Source organism: Leptodactylus fuscus, chromosome 1 (assembly GCF_031893055.1).
Source record: "Leptodactylus fuscus isolate aLepFus1 chromosome 1, aLepFus1.hap2, whole genome shotgun sequence".
NCBI lineage: Eukaryota > Metazoa > Chordata > Amphibia > Anura > Leptodactylidae > Leptodactylus > Leptodactylus fuscus.
In genome coordinates, this window is record NC_134265.1 from 42,687,744 (window position 1) to 42,704,712 (window position 16,969).

General features: G+C 41.6%; 1 protein-coding gene across 1 annotated transcript in view; it reads left to right on the forward strand.

The window, feature by feature from the left end:
* The first annotated feature begins 471 nt into the window (after positions 1–471).
* SETBP1 (SET binding protein 1) overlaps positions 472–16,969 on the forward strand; it is a 139,414-nt gene continuing 122,916 nt past the window's right edge. The window contains exon 1 of the mRNA XM_075269763.1: positions 472–1,192. The gene's annotated coding sequence lies outside the window, so the exon portion shown is untranslated. The remainder of the gene's footprint in view (positions 1,193–16,969) is intronic.

The window sequence follows — 16,969 nt, forward strand, 5'->3', positions numbered from 1 at the left end:
GATCCATTGCTCCCAAATTCGATATCTAGCTTTTTTTCTATATTGTAAAGGTTAAATAAAAAATGAGAATGATTTTCCCACTGGAAATGTCGAAAACAATTAGATTTGTAGCTTAAAGATAAACTTGTGATCTGACCAATGCCTGCTGTACAGTGGAATTGAATTTAGGCATTATCCCCAGGGGGTGCCCACTTCACTGCAGGCCACATATTATGATGTGAGAAGTCCTTCAGGCCTCAGATCTGGTCTTGCCTAAGAGCTAGAGCCCAGAGCAGTAAAATCTGGCAGCCTCTATCCTGGAGCTGCCTTCCCCCCGGCTTGCTCCCTCTCTCTCTGGCACTGAGAATGTGACGAGGAGTCAGTGGGCCCCCTCCCTCCCACGCTGGCCATGTTGTGTCAGGTAGTGGCAGTGTTGAGTGCATTAACCCAGCCCTGCCGCTTCATTAGCATCTGCTGCTCGCTACTGCAGGACTACAGGGTGGTGGAGGGGGGAAGAGACAGACACACGGACCAGGCGAGGGAGAGAGAGAGACACCCACAGGAGGGGGAGAGACAGACAGACAGACACAGGCGGGGGAGAGACAGACAGAGCAGGCGGGAGAGACACACACCATCCACGGCAGAGGGACACACACAGGCGGGAGAGACTCGCACACAAGGGAGGGGGATGGCCAGATCTCATTAGACAGGCGGAGCGGACATTTTGTGATACATTACAGTATCTGGATGAGCGGAGAGAGAGGCTGGGGAGCCGCGCTGCACCGTGTCCGGCCGGGGAACGCGCCTGCCGCGCGATAGAACGTTGGGGAAACATTGTATCAAGACCGGAGCGCGGCGCGCAACATTGTATCGCGATTACAGCGCGGCGCGCAACATTGTATCAAGGCTAGAACGCGGGGGAAACATTGTATCAGCCTCGTAAACTGCCATTCTCAGCGAATCCCGTCGGGGAGTCCACCCAGGGAGCAGCAGCCGCTTCTCCTATCCCCCTCCCCCTTCTCCTAGAGCCCTAACAACCCCCGGAGGGGCCCCTACTCCCGCCTGGTTCTCCTTCCTCTCCCTGGAGTGGATTTTTTTCCCTTCTGTGCAAGCCCAGGACTCGTGGAGCCGCCATTTTTCCCCCGATGTGACACATGAACATGGCATTGCCGCAGAGCCCGGGATATGAGCTCTCTCCCAGCTTGGAGGACGGGTAAGAAGGGTCCGGGGGGGCTTTCTGCGGTTTGTTGGTCATTTTAGTGCTGGGAGTGTGTTCTGCAGTAAATCACTGGCTGGGAAGGAGTAGTAGCGGGTTCTACAAGCTGTCAATCTGGGTGACACTGGAGTGACAGCCAGGTCAGCTCTTGTGGAGGTTCTGCAGCAGCTGAAGGGTATTCCTCTACTGACCTCTGGTGGAGGAGTGTATTAGCCCTGGTAGCAATCATGCTCTTGTTGTGGGTGGACTGCATTGATTGTGATAGGATTGTGCATGGGGATTTTCCAAGGTCATCTAGGGTTGACATTAGGTTGTCCCCACCGCCGGGGCATTTAGTCCTCCCTGCAGCCACAATGCGACCTTTTTGTCTGGCGGCTGCAAGTTGCAGGTTAAGTGGAGCTAGAGAGCTTTCTGTAAGGTCTCCGATCAGTAGCAGTCGTAGTCGTGTCAAAAGCTTCTTCTCTTATTAATGCTTCTAGAAGAGAGATGGTTACAAGGAGAAAGCCAAGAGTATGTGGTGTTAATGGCTTGTATACACAAGTAGGGGGGCAAGCAAAGCCGCCTTGTTGTAACCTAACCTTTACTCCTTTCTATATGTGTCTCTTCTATACTCTGACATATAGCTGTGCCACCATATCATTGCTAAGCGTGCATGCCTGCAGCCATCACATCCCCTATCACTGCATTATTCTAGGAAGGACTGGCAGTACAGGGCATAGGACTGCAAAATTCTGACCTTTACTGACTGTCCTTAACTTTTAGGACCGGTTTTAATGTCTCCTTATCTTTTAGTGTATTAGATTAGATTTACTGCTTCATAAACTTTAATCCATTTTACTAATCTAAACTTTATCAGTGTGTTCATGTGTCGATACATACTCGGGATGCTTCTATAGGACTGTTTATGCCACCTTGCCCTGCCATCTTAATGTACCCATCTATCTGTGCCTTAGGTCTGGGTCATGTCATGAGTTTACTATATAAACCTGTGGCACTTGTGGTTTTGTTGAATAAGGGTCTCCTTTATGTCCACGTATATCTATATGAATTACAGACAGCAGCTGTGACAAGGATTTCCTATTGGTTTCCGCTCGCAGTAAAGTATACTGATAATCTCACTGTTGATGTGAGCTTCTCCCAAGGCAGATAGAGCTTATTATTTGTATCCTGTGGAGAAGCAATGGGTAGCTCAAGCCTTGACAGGAAAGAGCGAGCGCTCCAAATCGGCCCCCCTCCCTCTTCGCCTTTTGCCCTTGTGGTGGCAGAACATCCTTCCGAGGCAAAATACAACGCACACGTGTATAGGGATCATGCACTCATGTTGAAACCAGTCTAGAAAAACAGTTGACAGGATACCACTTGTGTCTTGGCTCTCTGGGGGTCGCACCCCCTGCCGTGTTTGTTTTTGACTGCTATGTGAACCGACTGGCTCTTGGAGACCCCTAAAGTATACAGTGACATTTGCTCCGAATTGTAAACCCATCTCGTTGCCCCCATCCCCAACCCTACTCCTTCCTATATCATGTTTATTTTCTTTCTTCTTATGTAGCGACTTAATATTTATTATTTCTTAGGTTTTTGTGATGGCTAAATAGGAAATAGTTCTTAGCTTGGGCTTTGACACTTTGCTGCACGAATGTCCAGGCGGATCGTACTTGTGACCGCTCCGAGGTGCCTTCTGTTACTTTTTATGCCCCAAGAATGGCATAGTGGTCATTTAGATACTGGTGGATGGACTCTATAGAAATGTATTGCTGCCTCTATGGATATACCGTACACACGTAGACCTTAGACATAATATGGAAATCCTCTGTATCAGTTTAGAGCCAGTGCTGTTTGTTTTGATGGAAACACTGTAGTTCGTAAAATGAATCATTGGGAGGAGCGCTCATAGCCTTGCCAGACATGTGAAATTATTATAGATTTTGTGTCCAAAATGAATGTGTTTCATTAAATCTGACAGCTGTAAAAATAACGGATCAGATCGCCAAATGCATTTGTTCTCCGTGACCCAGACTGCTGCCTATTCCCCGAGACTCTATGATTTTTTTATTTTTTTTTGTGTGTGTGTTCTGTTCCTTGTGAGGCTGACGACAAATCCCAAGTGTCTGTTTTCTCTCAGGGGAAGAAGGAGACGTTTCATCTCTAAGTACTGTCATGGCTGAGAAGAAGAGTAAAATATGGCAGTGGGTAAAGAGGAGTTGTATTTCGGTGGTAGCGCTATAGTGTCAAGGATGGAAGTTTAGGTAGTGATACCTGAACGTGCCGAAGGACCCCACATAAGATCAGTACTAGACTGGATACGAATTTAGGAGCCGGTGACACGGCTTTAATATTGGGACCCATGAACTCTAATACACCTATTCACACAACCATTTTTTATCGGATCATGTGAACAGTGTTAAAAAATCGGACTTGTCACAAAATAGACTTGGATCCGTGAACATGGATGCCAAGAAGCCATCAAAACCAGACCATTATGGCTACGGAATGGTCACGGTCGTGTAAATATAGCCTTGCGTTACATTCCCATCGGCATCTCTGTTCCGAGCCTATGTTGTAGAGAAGTCTTGCTAACACATATAGTTACATAGTAGATGAGGTTGGATAAAGACATTAGTCCATCAAGTCCAACCTATAGCCCTACAATCCCAACACAACTTTTTGTTCCAGTGATGTCGGGGGGGAAAAGATACTCAACAGATCCCATTATAGTTGGGAATCAGTTGATGACCATTGTTAGACGGACCATTTTTCTGTTCCATCCATTCTTTTGGTCCTGCGATGGGTCAGAGGAATGGATCAAACACTATCTTTAGGGTTTTGGTATATGGTGCAAGTAGCAATGAGATTTGATAGTTTGTACTTGGATTTTATTCCTGATGGATGGGTCTGCTGCTGTCATGTAGTGGTCAGTAGTATTGACATTGGACAGAATCGGTGTCAAGATCAATATTTGCCCTTCTATTTTTTGCTATAAACATGGCATGAGGGTCATTTGCTCTATAAGATCATTTGTTTTTAGTGACAAGCCAAGTATTAATCCCTTGAGTACTAAGGCCACATCGGTGACTTACTCTATCAGGGTGTCAACCCTAGAAGCCCCATATAAAGTCTCCTATTGTGAAGCATCATAGCCCATGTATCCTGATATTGTCCCATTATACTAACATAAATCTATCCGGTTCATCCTATTATCTTGTGTTGATCTTCATCCAGAGGAAGGCAAAAACCGTGATCTGGTGAAAACCAATTTTACCTTACTCTAAATATGGCAACCTTAAGAAATTCCCAATGTCTCTTCTCCAGAAACCTAATACACATAACTTCTAATGATTTTTCTGTACTCAAGTAAGGTGTGCAGGTCACCATTGAACTTTATTTGATGAAGTCACCATGATCACCTCCTCTGGTAGAGAGTTCCTCAGTATCACTGCTCTTACCGTAAAGAATCCCCTTCTATGTTGGGATAGAAACCTTCTATAAACCCTTTGTGATGGAGACAGTACTGAGTATGAGGTATTATTGTAGGATATGACTAGCTTGCTACTTAAAGGGGTATTCCAAGGCCATTTTTTTACCCCCTAGAGAGGCATGAAATAATAAACCCAATATATATTTACCTATCTGTTCTGGTGGAGTGTCTATCTTTGGGTTTCCTATAATCCTGTGGCCCGCATGTGAGGGTGTCAGCCAGTCAGTGACTAAACATTGATGTCCTCTTCTAATGGAGCTTTGCGGCTCATCTACTGACTGGCTCACACGTTCATGTCCAGAGAAAAGGTAAATAAAGTCTGAGGACCCAAATGGAGACTCTTCTCCGTATACCTGACGTGAGACGCGAGTATATAACTATTTTAGACCTAATTAGTGGGTTTAAATAAAAAAACAAAACTTGGAACACCACTTTAATCCACTAATTTTTCTAAGTTACCAATGGAGTTACTCTTCCTTTGGTAGCACACAAATATTTTTTCTCTTTGTGGTTTTAGATCTTCTTCGCACTGGCCGTAAGTTATTTCATTCTCAAATTTTTTTAAAACCACTCACTTCTTTGGGGTCCATTAGTTACTTTTTAGGGCCACTTGCTATTTATGGTACTGTACAAAGTCTTGGTCGTCTTCTCAAGCTTTTTTTGAGCATCTGGAACAGCTAGGCTTTTTGGTGTCCATCTAGTAGACATGTCTTTGTTTAATAAGAGCAGCAAATATTCTAAGAAAATAGAAAAACCACTACTTGCCTCTTCGATGCCCCCCGACCCAGCTCAGATAATCTGATGGTCCCAGCCATGTGCAGACCCTATGATGCCAGGAAATATAGTATGACCGTATGACTCTTGAAGATTGGCACCATATTCCTACCAGTTGCTGGTAGAGGACTGCTGAAAAGTCTGCCTAGATCAATGGGATTCGAAGAGTAAGTACAGGTATTTCTTTTTGTTAATTTGGTGCAACTTTTTTTTCGTAGTGAGTCGGACATCCTCTAAGTTAATATTCTCAAGGATCATGAAATTGCAAACCTTTTTGCTAAGGGCAATTCCACTATTTTTTGTCTATTTCGAAAAATATTCCAAAAAGTCAACCTTATCCTAATATGTGGTGGTGTCCAGATGTACTTGATGCCAATGAAATCCTTCCGTTCTCTTCTGTCTGGTAGATTCCTTCATGATCTCCAGACTAGTCTTTTGGCTTTGGGTTTCCTTGTCTACCAAATTCATTTATGTTCTTGCCTGGTACCTACAAATTGTGGTATGACTTTCCACAAACCTATGAATTATACTGTGGGAAACACAGTGGTAGCGACTACACCCAAGCTCCCTTGGCGCTCGGCCTGTTGGTTTTGCCACATTTTTTTTCTCTTACTCTCAATAGATGTAATTGAAACCAGAAGTCTTTTGAGTGCATGGGCAGCCAAGAAACTCCATTTTCTTTCCAGCCAAGAAAGGGGGGAAATAAATATATATATTTTTTTTTCTGCTGATGTTTTTTCAAGTTGCTGAAGTCAAGTTCCTGCCAAGAAGTACACTTATTGTTATTAACACGTTATCAATTTAGAGCATGAATTGTTTGAGATGACTCTTTCCATGCCAGCAAACAAAATTGTCAGATGGTATTTCTTTTGACGGCAGGGGGAATAAAAGGCTTACATTTATTTTGGTCTAAGGAAGTATCAAGAAAAATTAGTGTTATCCCAAGAAAAATTACTTTTTTGGGAGGGTCTGTTAGCTGTTACTTTACTCTTCTTGTCTGATTCATCGCGGTCTTGTGGTACCGGTAACTTCTAGACAAGGAGACGGGGTGCAATTTGTGGCAACAAAGTTACATTTGGTTAATAATAAAAGTAAACTCATTAACAACTTTGCCAAGTAGAGTCTTGGGCCAACAGGGTGACCTTACTCATTTGGAGCTGCTTAGACGTCTTGTCAATTCTTCAAGGGGTTCTCCCACAATCCTAACCATTTTTAATCCTAGACAAAAGTTAAAGATTTTGGAAAATTTAAATAATTACAAATTTTGAAGATTTTCTCTGACCATCTTATTGGAGATGACCACAAATGCAGGAACTTTCTACGATCTGGGACCTAGCCATGATTTCCTTATTGTGGACAGGTTATCAGACAGGGACACTACATGTATGAGAAGATAACCCGGCCACAGTAAGGACATCATGGCTGGGTTTCTGACAAGTTCCAAAGCAAAGAAAGTTCCTGCAGGTATGTTCCTGAAAATACTTCTTTAGGCTGAGGCCCCACGTTGCAGAAACACAGCTTCTTTTGTTGTAGATTTTGTTGCGGTTTTTTGAGCCAAAGCTAGTATTGGATTGAGCAGAAGGTAGAAGCATAAGAACTTCCTATATATTTCCCATTCCCTCTGTAGCCATTCTTGGCTTTGGCTCAAAAAAATGCAGCAAAATCTGCAACACAAGAAACTGCGTTTCCACAACGTGGGACCTCGGCCTTATAGAGGAAGATACAAACCAGTTTAAGTCTCAATGTTTTACTACAGTCAGGTCGATGGACTGGCTAGCCCAGGACTGGAAACATCCAAGGAACGAAGCGATCTACCAAAGTGTTATTGGCACCAACTTTTTGGGATACTTTATATTGATGTGAAAATCGTCACTTTTGCTTCTGGATTGATCATGCTGGCCTTCAACATGCCCCCACCAAATTCTTTTTGTCCAACATAGTCTTGTTGGAGTTTATTGAAGACCTTTCTGATGAACAAGTAGAATAGTTTGTTTTATACAACTTTTATTTCTAGATCAATTGCTCCCTACTGTGGTTTCCCAGTTTAGAAAATCCATTTTCATATATCCTACTAGTGAATTCTAAGTTAATAGATTGGTTCCTCTGCTTGGGCATGCTCTGCTCTTGGTCTTAGTGACCATCTTCTGGCTCTGGAGGACCCATCCTGCCCTGCATTACATGGCATCACTAATTTGAGTCAATGCTATTACGTTTCATTTCTCTTGTGGTGGCGATACAAGAAAGTTTAACAATTACTTTGAAATTTCAACAAATTTTTGGAGATCCCAACCTGGAAACACTTAGTAATTTACTTACTCTACTTTTTTCCTGGAAACACTGCCACCATTGTCCATGAGCTGTGGTATTGCAGTTCAGCCTCATTCAACTGGACAAGTATTTCCAATTCCAGGCACAGTCTGGTCTGGCACTCATTTTAGAGGAAAAAAAAAAGCTGTGGCAGGCCAAAGCACTGACTCAGACTCCGCTATTTTCCCACAGTTCGGACTTGGACTCCTTCTCTGACTCCTTATATAATATAATTTTAAAATAAATAATGATTTTATTTTGGTGTCTGTAACTTTTTACCAACTACAACTCCACCTAAGATTGGTCCTGACCTGGAAAAAAAAGTAGTATTTTATTTATTTTTTGTAAATCTGTACATTTCCTTTTACATGTATCTTCGGCAGCCATAACCACTCAACTATGAGATTTTGATTATGTGAATAGGGAACACGTAACACTGGTCACACTGGGTCCAATCGTACAGTCTTTCACTAGAGATTAAGGTCCAGTAGATATGTCACCAAATGTTCATCTAGGTGAGACATCTTCCCATACATAACCAGTCTAAATGTCCCTGTATATACAATGACTTAAACTACTGATAAAACTAGATATTCATCTGCAAAAAATGAGGAAATACTAAAAGTAAGGACTTTCCCCATTCACGACTATGTGCCGTCAGTTCTCTTCCGTAGCATTGACTTGGCCAGTTACATCTGCTTTAGACTGACCACGCTGAAGAACTGAGATAAAATCTTGTGGCTTTCTTTCGAGGTTGCAGCGATTGCGTTGTGGACAGTCTTATATAACGGTGGTCACAAAAATATCAACACTACATCACTGTGACTTTGGTTAGGAAGAATGAAAGTGAAGCTCCAGTTTTGTGGAGATTTATATGACAAGCTTTTTCATCGCCCCTTTAACAAATTGGTTTTGGAAACAACTACATTACATTTTATTGGAACGCATCTACTTTCTAATAACTTCCATATCCAAAAGAAATTGGACCACTATGTAAGTAATGAGATTAATTTCTACTTGCCAAAATGGCTGTATTACATCACTTTTGACTTGGACGCCATCGTCTTGATGCCTAGAGAACACATGTATGGTGGACCTAAGTATGGTTTTTGGTAACTGAATCCTCAGGACCCAAATTGCCATGTTCCATCACTAGCATTTGGAAGACCATGGATGGATGAGTAGTTTAGAGGTTTTTCCATCATAACCACTCCAATGGTCCATTCAAAGAGGGGGACTCGGAACCCTCATTGGTCTTGAAAATGGGGGTCCTGTGTCCCTTGTTTCAATGGAGCATTGATTCCACGTAGACTCGTGACCCTTGTAACCTTTATGGAACTGATTGAGAAAGCTGAATTCATTGCTTTGGTATCTCCATCACATGGAGTGGCAGCCTATGCAACCTACATTTAAAGCCACGAGCGCCATTCTCATGATTGGTGGGCCTCTCGTTGATTCACCTATCCTGAGAAAAGTTATGGTGGGACAGCCCCTTTGAATGCCAAAATGGGCACCTTTAAATGAGTTTTCTAGGCGTTGAATACTAATGACCTTATAATAGGTTACGACACCAGACACTTCTGCTTCACAGTCCAGTGACATCACGCTCATTTGTCACATGAACCGTTTACAGCTCAGTCCTATTCGAGTGAATGGGATTAAGCTACAATACCATGGACAATATATGCTGTGGTCTCTTCAAACACTTGATCTGTGGAGGTTTCGATTGTGGCCTCCTCATTTTGATGACCTACCCTAAGGATTGATCATCAATATTCATCAAACATCTGGAATATTCTAATTGTAGTACAATATGTAGGTCCTAGAAATGCATAGACCTGGTCCTTGTGGTGGGTACGCGATGAAACCATCCTTGGCTTTCCATTTTTTTTTCTTCTTCCTGGCCCCAGCTGCCTTGTGGATGGGAAATTTTGTGCGGATTTTCCTACTACATGAATGATTTTGTTATGTACGTGTATTTTAATTACACGCCCGCATTTACTATGTGATTTACATGATCTCTCTAATCTCCCGGCTGTGACCTTCAGTTTTTATGTTCTATAGTCTTCATGTAAAGGAAGAGAAATACTTGATATTCCCCTTGACGCTCTCGCCATTTGTGAAGTGACAGCTGATCGTGCTGTTGTGCTGCTTTATCATGAAATTCTCTGTTTTCGTGGAAGCACATTGAAGATGTGCGACCTTGGCTGAGATATGGCACGTGGCTGGGGTACTGAGTGTATTGCAGCTTGGAAGCGCACATGATTATTCCAGTTATTGCTGTGAAATGACCGAGAATGGAAAATCATTGGCTTAAATGGTTGTTGTTTGACCTCTACTTTCTCTACCTGATCACTGCACAAAGTCATGGGAGGATGGACGACTGTAGGCGCTATCCAATAGACTGCTTCCGAAGCCATTTTTAGTTCTCTGGTGGCCTGATGAGAAGCAACATGGTGCCTCAGCCTAAAGGATGTTTCATATACTGAATTTCTCATTCCTCTGGTGTAGCTTCCATCCAATATGCTTAAAATTTTCTGAAAGATGCTTAACCCATCTTTGGGACTCCAGAACAAAGACTTCTAATGATGGTTGACCTTCACAAGATTTTTTTTTTTTATCACAAATATTTGTGAGGTTTGCCCTTTAAGGCTGAGGCCTCACGTTGCGGAAATGCAGGGGTTTTTTTTGCAGATTTTGCTGTATTTTTTTGAGCCAAAGCCAAGAATGTCTACAAAACGAATGGGAGATGCATATGAAGTTCTTAGACTTCTACCTTCTGCTCAATCCACTCCAGGCTTTGGCTCAAAAAACTGCAACAAAAAAGCTGCATTTCCATGTGGGTCTATGGCCCAAAGTTGGTTTCAGATCAAACTTGATGAAAGTGTCATCACTAGGGCCTTAGTGGGGAGTTAGGACCACTGATGTCACCGTGGAAGACACCAGGAAAGAAAACCAGTAGTCTTAGCGGAGTTCTGGAAAGGCGAGTGTGGATTTTCCTTTTCCAGAAATGCCCTACACCTTATACACTGGGTTCTGAAAAGACCTCCGAGTATAATAATGATGCAACACCCTGAAATTTCTGGTTTGTCTGAACCCAAAATTTTGGTAAATTCTGTAGCAAAACCCAATTTGAGATCCAAAAGTAACTAATCTGGCGGTAGAGAATACTAGAGCAAATATATGAACAAGGGATAGCACTATTATTATTCTGTGACTCCGCCGCCTTCTATGTAATATGTTTCTCAATAACCTTTGTAACAATGAAAAGCTTTGCTGTTAATGATTTGCAGAGTTCTCCAGGTAAACACATAGCATCAGCCGGTCACACATAGCTCTTCAACCCCCAACAACATGACTGTCCCAGGTGACACGGCTTGTCGTGGACGCAATGACCTGACATTATAGCTCAGCTTTTCCTCTTTGTGATGTATCTAAACACAGAGGTGAGGAGCGGTGACTCATGCAGTGAGCGCTTTTCCTCCTGAACCAGATCAATCTGGCTGTGCATAGTGCTGCTGCGGCAGAGCCGGTGACTGCTGCTGTTTGTCCTTGTTTTCTTTTGACCTTTCTTAAATTGCTTTTCTGTTTAATGCAGTGTTGGGTATATGCATAGAATTTAACTCCTCGATGACTGTCCCGTTCTTTAAAGAGCAATTCTTCCCACTATTGAGGTTCATTATACAGTTCACCTTCCTACGATACGTGGGAATGACCTTTTTTTATTACATGGTTTCAGTAGATGGTATTTTTATTTCCCATCATGCCCCGGGACAAAGAACAGATTTCGTATTTGCTAACCTGGCCGAAACCTTTCTCCTGTGCTCCAGCATTGCTCACTTTGTATGAACTGCCAAGTGGAGTGGAGGAAGGGAAGTGACAGCTGCTCTCAGCTCCTCTAGCCAGCAATGCTGGTTGCCATTTTTCACTTGTGTTCAGCCATCGTCCTTAGAAATGAAGGACTGCTACTGTAGTATGCCAACCCTATAAAGTGTAGTGTGGAACAATTTTATAAACGCCCCCCGTGTACATATTATTTTATTGTTTTACGTTGCACCAAGCTATTCCATGGCTTTTCATCACTCCTATCTCCACATTCGGACTCACAAGCTAAATCTCAAATAAACCTATCCGTGTGTTGTGGACTGTAGACGGAAATCATAGTCCCCCAAGAAAATCCATGCAAAAGTGGGAAGAATATAAAAACGCCATACAGATTTTGCTCTTCATCAGGTTCAAACCCAGAACCCCAGTGCTGCAAGGCAATAATATTAGCCACTAAGCAAACATGTATGTATAAGTATATGTATAAACATGTATATATACATATATGTACAAGAATATTACTACAATAATACTGCTCCTATGTACAAGAATATAACTACTATAATACTGCTCCTATGTACAAGAATATAACTACTATAATGCTGCTCCTATGTAGAATATAACTACTATAATACTGCTCCTATGTAGAAGAATATAACTACTATAATACTGCTCCTGTGTACAAGAATATAACTACTATAATACAGCTCCTGTGTACAAGAATATAACTACTATAATACTGCTCCTATGTACAAGAATATAACTGCTATAATACTGCTCCTATGTACAAGAATATAACTACTACAATACTGCTCCTGTGTACAAGAATATAACTACTATAATACTGCCCCTATGTACAAGAATATAACTACTATAATACTGCTCCTATGTACAAGAATATAACTACTATAATGCTGCTCCTATGTAGAATATAACTACTATAATACTGCTCCTATGTAGAAGAATATAACTACTATAATACTGCTCCTGTGTACAAGAATATAACTACTATAATACTACTCCTATGTACAAGAATATAACTACTATAATACTGCTCCTATGTACAAGAATATAACTACTATAATACTACTCCTATGTACAAGAATATAACTACTATAATACTGCTCCTATGTACAATAATATAACTACTATAATACTGCTCCTGTGTACAAGAATATAACTACTATAATACTGCTCCTATGTACAAGAATATAACTACTATAATACTGCCCCTATGTACAAGAATATAACTATATAATACTGCATCCTATATACAAGAATATAACTACTATAATACAGCTCCTATATACAAGAATATAACTATATAATACTGCCTCCTATGTAGAAGAGTATAACTACTATAATACTACCTTCTAGGTACTGGAATTCTATAATACTTCCCCCTATGCACAAGAATATAACTACTATAATGCTGCTCCTATGTAGAATATAACTACTATAATACTGCTCCTATGTACAATAATATAACTACTATAATACTGCCCCTATGTACAAGAATATAACTACTATAATACTACTCCTATGTACAAGAATATAACTACTATAATACTGCTCCTATGTACAAGAATATAACTACTATAATACTACTCCTATGTACAAGAATATAACTACTATAATACTGCTCCTATGTACAATAATATAACTACTATAATACTGCTCCTGTGTACAAGAATATAACTACTATAATACTGCTCCTATGTACAAGAATATAACTACTATAATACTGCCCCTATGTACAAGAATATAACTATATAATACTGCATCCTATATACAAGAATATAACTACTATAATACAGCTCCTATATACAAGAATATAACTATATAATACTGCCTCCTATGTAGAAGAGTATAACTACTATAATACTACCTTCTAGGTACTGGAATTCTATAATACTTCCCCCTATGCACAAGAATATAACTACTATAATTCTGCTCCTATGTAGAAGAATATAAAGGGATCATACAAATACATTTTTTTCTCAGTAACACGTTGGAATAGCCTTAAGAAAGGCTACCATTCCATAGGAATCCCGATTCTTGTCGGTATGCAAATTATTTCTCTCGCAGCACTGGGGGCATCCCCAATGCTGCCAGAGAACTCTCTCCAGCACCGCCTCCATCTTCATCAGGAACGTCCTCTTCATCCTCTTCTTCCGGCGCAGCTTTCAGACTTCTAGGCCTTGGGCAGAGCAGAGTGCGCATACCCACAGGCCACGAGGAAATGGCCGCTTACCCAGTATTGTAAGGTGCTGGAGAGAGTTCTCGGGCAGCAGTGGGGACGCCCCCAGTGCTGTTTGAGCGCTGGGGCCCGCCCCCAGTGCTACGAGAGAACTCATTTACATACCGAAAAAAACAGGATTTCTACAGAACGGCGGCACGGAGAAGACAATGAAAGGTAGGAGAAGAATGGCCTTTCTTAAGGCTATTCTGACGTGTTACTGAGAAAAAAATGTATTTATATTATAGGATCCCTTTAACTACTATAATACTACCAGCTATGTATAAGACATACCAAATAAAAAGGTTTGATAATATTTAAAGTAGAACAGATATCAATTTTGAGTTCCTGAATTTCTCAATTTGTAATTGTAGAGTCCTTTAGAGACCAAACCTTCCCTGTTACCTGTCACAGAACAACACTGCCTGCTGTTTACATGAATTGTCATAACTCATTGCACCCATGTGCTCAGAGTGTACACAAATCTCTCTTAAAAGCATTATCCGTATCCTCCAGCGCTGCCTTGTTGACTTGGGGTAAGTGTTCTTCAGGCTTCAGTTTTCTCCAGACATTGACCATAATACTTCTGTTTTGTGGCAATGCACACTCGAGTTTCCAGGCAAGGTATTGTCATTAGGAAGTTACTCGAAAGTTACAGGAGAAGGGCAATGCGATCAAGTTTCCCTGTTCTTAAGAGACAAACTGTGGCAAGATGAAGTCGATGAGCGATTTCTTCTAAGTAATTCTGATGCTGTAGTTCTTGCTGGAGTTTCGGTATGAGCTGCGGAGAGGCCGTGATCGCAAGATTGGTGGAGACTGCATCAACTATGCTGTCACATTTAAAGAGGACCCATCCTAAATCATGGCGGGGGACGTGCTCCATGAGCCAGACAGCGATTGAGTGATTTAGATACTTTGTGTCTCTGTCATTAAGGTGGCATGACTTGGTGACAAGTGACTGGCACAGCCATCTTTTCCAGAACCTATAAAGAGCTCCTCAGCCAAAAGATATTGAGGAACTATCCTTGGGGTCTGGGATCTATGGAAGTCATGGGGGTCCTATACCCTTCACGCCCATCCAATACGCTTATACCAACAGCCACTGTTGTCCAGTATGGTTCTGCATGATGTTCCCTGGAAAGAGAGTCTTTTCTTGAATGTGCTGTAGATTATATTTTTCTTTGTTGCCATACCACATACAACCTTTTGTAAAGTGTGGCACTGTTTTTTTAGGAAGGCAACCATGTTTTATTAAATGGCTTTGGTGACAACTTGGTAACTAAACTTTGGTCACCATGTTGAAATTCAAAAATGAATTATTGAGACTTCCGCTGATCGGTTGTCTGAAGAGGCTGCAGCATTCCAGTGAGCGTTCATCACGCTTTACCAAGCATAGTGCCTCACTTTGTATAGTGGCTGTGCTTGGAATGGCATCTCGGCCCATTAATTTGAATGGGATTGAACTATGATAAGACCATATGACTGATCAATGCAATATCACATGGCTGGTAAAGCGGGTATCGGAGTGCCATTGCTACTTCAAACAGCTAATCCATTGGAGACCTGGGTGTCTACCCCACTCCTCTTCAATCGATGACCTACCCTAGGCATAGGTCATCAATAGGGTTCAACAATCGGGATCCAAAAAGACTTCTGATTGGCGATCGAGCAAATTTCACAATCATAATCGGAATTCCGATCCCGATCTTTTTCGTCGGGATCACATTAGTTCCCACAATGCTTGGCTACTGGCCATTGGTTTGGTTGAGCGATTGGGATCGGGAAAGATCGGATCCCGATCGGCGATCAAGCAAATTTTACGATCGAAAATCGGATTTTAAAAACGATCCTGAAATCTCAAGATCGGCTCAACCCTAGTCCTCGACTAATGTCCCTGTAAACCCCTTTAAATATCCCTTTGTCCTAAACAGAGTAGTGTGGTTCTTCTGACTATAATACCACATTGATAAAACATGGCTGACTTCTTCCACAAGGTATCCATAGATTATATCAGTTATTGCAACTCAGCATTGTTGAAATAAATAAGGCTTAGCTGCAATTCCGCTCACAGCCTGTGTATAGGAGTGGCGCTGTTTTTGAATATAATCATTCATGTTTTATTAATCTCGTCAAGCCTATGCCTACTGTCCTGAGGTATTATGGAAGGGCATAAGAAACAACTTGAATAGGATTTTTACAATAATTTTGACTTTTCTCTAAAAAATGTCACATATGTTCATTAGTAACAAACTGGAAATGAGAACCTTGTCAGAACCCGTCTATTTCAGCAGCTCCTCAGGGCTTGAGTTTCCTCGGTGAAGCTGCACTTATGTGTAAAATGCTTTCACTCATGGCTGCGGTCAGATTGAGTGTCGGTCGGTGTCGTAATTCCAAATGACAGCGTTTATACTTTACCAAGGGAAATCTATCGTCTGCTGTTTTATTACCCCCTGAAGCTTATTAACCACGTTTGCTATAAATCCTGTGATATATGTCTAGATATGTACATTTATCTGCATTAATAAACCCTTTACTGTAAGATTGCCAGCCTGGCAGCAGTTTGTCCTTGTGTTTCTGGAGGAACGCCTCGCCTTAGCGCACGACCGGGGTAATAAATAAAGATGACAAATTATAAATGGAAAATACTCCTTGCCGCATTGTGTGTGAGGGAAATTATCCTGGAAGGTCCTGTAGATGTTTACGGAAAAGACAAGCTTCTGAAAGGAATTTGTCAAGGCTTGAGGGTCACCCAAGGAGGGTTGAGGGTTTCTTGTTGCTTCTGGACATCTAGTGGATTTCAGCCATCATCTCTTCCATAGATGATGATCCATAGATCTTGTAGCACTTCCTCACCCAGTGTTGGTTGAGTCACCTTGGGTGCCCCAAGCAAGTGCCACAAACCTTGGTCATGGCAGGCTTTCTAGTCTAAAAATAATCACATAGTCATATTGGATATTTTCAGCTGACTGTTGGCTCAAGATAGCAATATTTTGGCCGATCATCTGCCAACTTGCACAATTCCATTGCACAATTTATTTTTTTTGTTTTGTTTTAACTAATAAACTAAATAAACTTAGTTGTCTAATGATGGTGGAATTAATTGTATAACCGATCGCACCATTGGGCCGGGCCGCTCGCGCCATTGGGCCGGGCC